Here is a 6,681-nt window from a genome sequence, read left to right as displayed (position 1 = left end):
CCGTCATCTCAGATCACCAGGCATAACATCCCGGAGGTTGGGGACCCCTGTCTTAGAGGATGCTCGGGCTGGATCCTGGTTCTGGCCTTCTGGCCTCCACACAGCAGGGGCTCAGAGTGCGGGTGCTGGGGACCTGGCTGCAGCAGGACCTGAGCGTGGCACTGAGGCTGTAGGAGGCTTTGGGGGGCGGGACAGCATTGGCGGGGGGCAAGTGGTGGCAAATGAGGGGCTGAGGGCCGCGAGCCTGCAGGGCCGGGCGTGCCGGCTGGCCTGAGTCTAAGCAGGGTGGCGGCTGGTGCTGGTTCTCGAGTAACTGGGCGCCCTGGAGGTTTGTCGTGGCCTCAGGGAGCTGGGCTGGGGCTCCGTCAGAACCCTCGAGCGATCCTGGCTGGCACCTTGACAATGGCAGGCTGGCCTCCTCCGCAGCAACGTGAGTCGGTCAGGGCAATCAGTGACCGTCGCAGCTGGATTGATGACATGGATGGACTTCATGGCCTTGGCCAAGCTATTTCCTGCCTCCAAGCTTCAGGTTCCTTTTTTTTTCTCCAAACATCATATTAAAAGAGTAGGGATATCATAGCATATCATCCTTGCTACTGAAATAAATAAATAAATAAACCCAACAACAGGAAATAAGTGTTGGTGAGGATGTGGAGAGATTGGAACCCTTGTGCCTTGTTGGAGGGAATGTAAAATGGGACTTCCTTGGTGGTCCAACGGCTAAGATTCTGAGTTCCCAATGCAGGGGGTCCATGATCGAGCCCCGGTCAGAGAACTAGACCCCACATGCTGCACCTAAGGAAAAAAGAAATGCTGTAGCCCGGGTGGTCAAGGTGTGGAATCGGCGGCCGTGGCCTCTGGGCTGGGATGAGCCAGGCTCGGGGGCGGGCAGGGCAGCCGGGCGGGACCCTCGGCCAGCACGGTGGGAGCCGCTGGACTGATCACTCCTGCTGCAGGACTTGCAGGCCATTTTATGTCTCCACGCAGGTCAGGAAGCGTATGGAACCTCAAGTAAAACAAGTGTTTCAAAGTCTATCAAAATGCACCTTCCGTGGTGGCTACGACAGAGGTGGGTCTGAACCCAAAGGGACGAGGGAAGCGGCACCAGTACCGCTACAGTGTAAGTCCTATCGCCAGTAAGGAAAATAAGCAATGTTTATCAATGAATTACGCTTTTAAATCACAAATGCAAGGGAGAATCTCCTCATGTGGCAGTCTAAAATCAATGATGCTAAAGATTTACTAGACGGTCAAGTTAAAACGTGAAGTAAATGTATGATGAATTTTACCTTTTTTTTTTTTTTTGGCCAAGCTGTGCAGTTTGTGGTATCTTGGTTCCCCAATCAGAGATTGAAACCAGGCCCTCCACAGTGAAAGTGTGGGGTCCTCACCACTGGACTGCCACGGAGTTCCTGGATGGTGAATTTGAAGTATTTATTCATTTATGTACCAGCTTTTTGGGCTTCCCTGGTGGCTCAGATGGTAAAGAATCCTCCTGCAATGCTGGAGACCTGGGTTCGATCCCTGGATTGGGAAGATCCCCTGGAGGAGGGCATGGCAACCCACTCCAGTATCCTTGCCTGGAGAATCCCCATGGACAGAGGAGCCTGGCGCGCTACAGTCCATAGGGGCTGCAAAGAGTCGGACACGACTGAATGACTACGCACCAGCTTTTTATAATAAAGTGCCTCAAAACTTAAAAAAAGTTGTAGCCACTGTAGAAAACAGTATGGCAGTCCCTCAAAAAAAATGAGACACAGAATTGTCAAAGGATCCAGCAAGCCCATATTTGAGAATATATCCAAAAAAACTGAAAGCAGACTCTTGAACAGATATTTGAACACTCATATTCAGAGTTATTCTCAATAGTCAAAAGATTATTCACAACTCAAATCCATGATGAATGAATGAATAACTGACTGATGAATGAATAAACAACATGGTAAATACATACAATGGAATATTATTCAACCTTACAAAGAAAAATAAACATTCTCACACAGGCTACAACAGGGATGAAACTTGAGGATGTTATGCTAAATAAAATAAGCCAGTCACAAAAAGACAGATTCTAAATGTGTTCTCTTGGGTGAAACACCTGGAGGAGTAAGATTGGTAGAGACAGCAAGTAGAACAGTGGTCGTTAGGGCTGGAAGGAGGAGAACGGGAATTAGTATTTAGTGGGAAAAGCTTCAGTTTTGCAAGATAACTAAATTCTAGAGATTGGTTACCCAACAATGTGGGTATACTGTATCACAACACTGAACTGGACACTTTAAAAGGTTAATATAGGAAATCAGTCCTGACTATTCATTGGAAGGACTGATGCTGAAGCTGAAGCTCCAATCCTTTGGCCACCTAATGTGAAGAACTGACTCATTGGAAAAGACCACGATGCTGGGCCAGACTGAAGGCAGGAGAAGGGGACGACAGAGGCTGGTTGATGGCATCATGGACTCAGACAGCTCCAGGAGTTGATGATGGACAGGGAAGGACAGGTAAGCCTGGCGTGCTGCAGTCCATGGGGTCGCACAGAGTGGAACATGACTAAGTGACTGAACTGACTGACTGACAGTAAATTTTATGTTGCATGTATTAATATTTTATCACATTAAAAAATGTATGAGAAAAAAAATGTATGAGATAAAACTACTCAGCAGGCAGGGTCCTCGAGAGGGTGTTAATGAGGGGAACTCTGGCTGAGATCTTAGGATGCTGTCCTGCACCCAGGAGCGTGGGCTTCTGGGCCAGCCACCTGGCAGCCGCCCAGGGCCCCCATGCTCAGATTGGCCCCTCATGTGGTCAATGCTGCTGTAGTTGTTTTGAAATTCCTAATAATTTTTGAACAAGAGTTGTCACATTTTCATTTTGCATCAAACCTCAAAATGATGTAACTGAGAGTTCTGGCCCTCAGTCAATGTGAAGCTGGTGGTTCTTAGCAAAAAAGACACTGGGACAGACTTTGCCATCAACCTTGTTGGGATGAGCTGGGTGAAGGATGTGCCGTGTTCGGGGTGGAGAAGGCTGTGGGGGCCACATGAAGACAGCACCCCTGCCTGGGGGGTGGGGCAGTGGGACCACCTGCCAAGGAAGCAGAGGGCCGTAGACAGCAGAGGCCAGGAAGGGGCTGGGCCGGATCACCCCACGATGGGGTTGGGTCTTGACCCCATGAAGTTGTCCAGTCGCTAAGTCGTGTCTGACTCTTTGTGACTCTATGGACTGCAGCACGCCAGTTTCCTCTGACCTTAACTGTCTCCTGGAGTTTGCTCAAATTCATGTCCATTGAGTCACTGATGCTATCTAATCAGCTCATCCTCTGTCTCCCCCTTCTCCCCTGCCCTCAATCTCTCCCAGAATCAGGGTCTTTTCCAATGAGCTGGCTCTTCACATCAGGTAGCCAAAGTATTGGAGTTGATCCCACTCCTTGTGGGTATTTCAAGACTCCCTTGGCGGAATATGACCCCGAGGAACCAGCCTCAGAAACCAGCCATTGCGGAGACGTCTCATCTGGGAAACAGTGTTTACTGAACACCTACTATGAGCCAGCAGTTAAGCACATCATCTGTGACCCTTAACCTTACCTCCTGGGGTTAAGGGCTGAGGCCAGAACCAACGAGGGGCAGGCGTAGGCAGCCGGGTGCATAGTAGCTCTGGCTCCACTAGATGGCGCCAAACATAAATGGTGATGGACCCAAAGCGCTCCGGGGGCCTGGGCAAGGCGGTGCACAGGTCTCAGGAAGCCTGCAAACGAAGCTCAGAGCATCACCTTGAAAGTGCACCATCTCTCCGGAAGGAGGCTCTTTGCTTTTCAGGAGGGCAGTAGTGTGAACAATCAGGCTTCCTAGGTTCAAATCCAGACTCTGTCACTTAAAAGTTCACGCATTTTCACAACTTAAAATTTTTAAATTTATTTTCCTTGCTTAATGTAAGTTTTATAATCTTGTTAGCTTTTCATCACTTTTGTAAAAATTCACAATTTTTAGTTGATTAAAAATAGAATAACAATTGAGATCTACAAATGAGAAGAATGGATTTCTTTGGGGGCAGGAGGGGAGATAATCTCACTTATTTGCGGTACAAAGTTAGTGTGTTCGTTATCATCAAATAAGTTGCAAGTGGTCACAAGGAAACAACATTCTTAGCTTTCTGAAGCAGGTAGTGGGCTGGATTTGACCAATGGTTTGCTGACTCTTGATCTTGTGTATTAATTGTGTTAATGTAATAGGGAAGAACCTTTCTGTATTCTATTACAAGTTAATCACTGAAGGGATGCTGCCTATAAACTTAAGTTATACATAATGGCCCATCTCTGGGAATCCTGCTCTCCCGGTAAAGAGCATTAAGCTAAAATACCTTTGTTTAGCTCATAGGAACCTCCTGACCAGGTCCACCTGTGAAAGGTGGCAGGAGGAAATGAACAAATCCCCTCTGGAGGCTGATGGGAACCAAGAAGTGTTTGACTTTACTCCCTTCCCCTTTTAGTATAGAAGGAGTCTAAATTCTAACTCAGGCAAGATGGTTCTTTAGGACATGAGCCTACCACCTTCTTAGTCAGTCGGCTTTTTCAATAAAGTCATCATTCCTTGCTCCCAAAACCTGTCTCTCGATTTGTTGGGCTTATTTGTTGGGCTTTATTGGCCTGGCATGTGACAAGCAGTATGAGCTTAGACTCTGTTTCCTTGGCACTGTTTGTTTTTTCCAACTAAAGGTTTGTTTTCTGATGTCTAAACTTACATGTGCACCAATTATAAATAAGTGTCATAAGCAGTAAACTACTGCAGAACGATGCACACGGCGGTTGCAGATCTGTGCCCTGTAACACATGATGTTGGTGATTAAAAAATTCAGGAGACTGACAAACACTGATGCATTTTGTGTGTCATAAATAATGAATTACCCTTTCTGGAACAAATGCTAAAAGAAAGGTAAAAAAAAGAGAGAGACAGACTGCGACTGTCCTGAGCTAGACACCTAGGATGTAACAGAGCAGGTCTGTAAATTGTTTCTCCTCTTTTCATGCTGCCTTCAATACACTTTCACGGCTGACAGATGTCTGGAGTACATACTGTTTTATTGTGTATTAATTCAACAAATATTTGAGCAACTAGTGTGCGCTATACTGAAGCACCTTTTTTAATTTTTTTAAAACTAATCTTCCCAACAACCCTTCAATGTAGGTGCTATTGTCTCCATTTATGAATAAGAAACTGAGGCTCAGACAAGTGACATGACCTACCATACGCCACAAAGCTAGTGCATTCTGGAGCAAGGATTCAATCTAGACCTGGCTTCAGTTTTGAATTTTTCACTGGCCAGGCTGCCTTTTCCTAACAGATGGCGTTTTAAAACATTTCATGGAAAGTTGGGCACAGCGAAGGACAGAAACAGTATGGACCTAACAAAAGCAGAAAATATTAAGAAGAGGTGGCAAGAATACGCAGAACTATACAAAAAAGATCTTCATGACCCAGATAACCATGACGATGTAATCATTCACCTAGAGCCAGACATTCTGGAATGCGAAGTCAAGTGGGCCTTAGGGAGCCTCACTAAGAACAAAGCTATGGAGGTGATGGAATTCCAGTTGAACTATTTCAAATCCTAAAAGATGATGTTGTGAAAGTGCTGCACTCAATATGCCAGCAAATTTGGAAAACTCAGCAGTAGCCACAGGACTGGAAAAGGTCAGTTTTCCAAAGACAGGCAATGCCAAAGAAAGTTCAAACTACCGCATAATTGCACTCATCTCACATGCTAGCAAAGTAATGCTCAAAATTCTCCAAGCCAGGCTTCAACAGTATGTGAACCATGAACTTCCAGATGTTCAAGCTGGATTTAGCAAAGGCAGAGGAACCAGAGGTCAAATTGCCAATATCCACTGGATCATCAAAACAGCAAGAGAGTTCCAGAAATCTACTTCTGCTTTATTGACTATGCCAAACCCTTTGTGTGGATCACAACAAACTGTGGAAAATTCTTCAAAAATGGGAATACCACAGATGGGAATACCAGACCACCTTACCTGCCTCCTGCAAAATCTGTATGCAGGTCAAGAAGCAATAGTTAGAACTGGACATGGAACAACAGACTGTTTCCAAATTGGGAAAGGAGTATGTCAAGGCTTATACTGTCCCCTTGCTTATTTAACTTCTATGCAGAATACATCATGCAAAATGCCAGGCTGGATGAAGCACAAGCTGGAATCAAGATTTCTGGGAGAAATATCAATAACCTCAGGTATGCAGATGACACCACCCTATGGCAGAAAGCGAAGAACAACTAAAGAGCCTCTTGATGAGAGTGAAAGAGGAAAGTGAAAAAGTTGACTTAACACTCAACATTCAAAAAACTAAGATCATGACATCTGGTCCCATCACTTCACGGTAAATAGATGGGGAAACAATGGAAACAGTGACAGACTTTACTGTTTTAGGCTCCAAAATCACTGCAGATGGTGACTGCAGCCATGAAATTAAAAGACGCTTGCTTCTTGGAAGAAAAGCTATGATCAACCTAGACAGCGTATTAAAAAGCAGAGACATTACTTTGCCAACAAAGGTCCATCTAGTCAAAACTACAGTTTTTCCAGTAATCATGCATGGATGTGAGAGTTGGACCATAAAGAAAGCTGAGTGCTGAAGAATTGATACCTTTGAGCTGTGGTGTTGGAAAAGACCCTTG

At 45.6% G+C, this 6,681-nt stretch overlaps 1 pseudogene; it reads left to right on the top strand.

The window, feature by feature from the left end:
- The first annotated feature begins 999 nt into the window (after positions 1–999).
- Positions 1,000–1,266, top strand: LOC136169701 (mitochondrial import inner membrane translocase subunit TIM14 pseudogene; annotated as a pseudogene).
- The last annotated feature ends 5,415 nt before the right edge of the window (positions 1,267–6,681 follow it).

The sequence above is a fragment of the Muntiacus reevesi genome, chromosome 1, assembly GCF_963930625.1.
Source record: "Muntiacus reevesi chromosome 1, mMunRee1.1, whole genome shotgun sequence".
NCBI lineage: Eukaryota > Metazoa > Chordata > Mammalia > Artiodactyla > Cervidae > Muntiacus > Muntiacus reevesi.
The sequence above is the reverse complement of the archived record's forward strand: the minus strand, read 5'-3'. Positions and strand labels throughout refer to the sequence as shown.